Source organism: Gavialis gangeticus, unplaced genomic scaffold, assembly GCF_001723915.1.
Source record: "Gavialis gangeticus isolate Ggan-Ray unplaced genomic scaffold, GavGan_comp1, whole genome shotgun sequence".
In the NCBI taxonomy this organism is placed as follows: Eukaryota; Metazoa; Chordata; order Crocodylia; family Gavialidae; genus Gavialis; species Gavialis gangeticus.
In genome coordinates, this window is record NW_017728993.1 from 26,186,947 (window position 1) to 26,187,207 (window position 261).

At 77.8% G+C, this 261-nt stretch overlaps 1 protein-coding gene across 1 annotated transcript in view; it reads left to right on the forward strand.

Annotated features, from left to right (window-relative positions):
• LOC109305319 (chondroadherin-like protein) overlaps positions 1–261 on the forward strand; it is a 1,260-nt gene that overhangs the window by 785 nt on the left and 214 nt on the right. The gene's annotated exons all lie outside the window — the stretch shown is intronic.

A 261-nucleotide genomic window follows, 5' to 3' on the forward strand; every position in this document is an offset into this window, starting at 1 on the left:
CGGTGCCGCACGCCGGAGCGTTATCGCGGCCTGGAGCTCTGGGAGGCACCGGCGACCGAGCTGTGCCGGGCTCCCGGCCTCACCGCCCTCGCCGTGTGCCTGCCATTGCTGGGCGCCGCGCTGGCCGTCGCTTGGTGCATCTGCCGGCGGCGGGGGAAAGTGGCGCAGGGCCCGCGGGAGCGCCATGTGGCCGCGGTGGCTCGGGCACCCGAGCTGCCCGCCACCCCCACCAGGAGCCCGGGGCTGCCGAAGCCCTCCGCC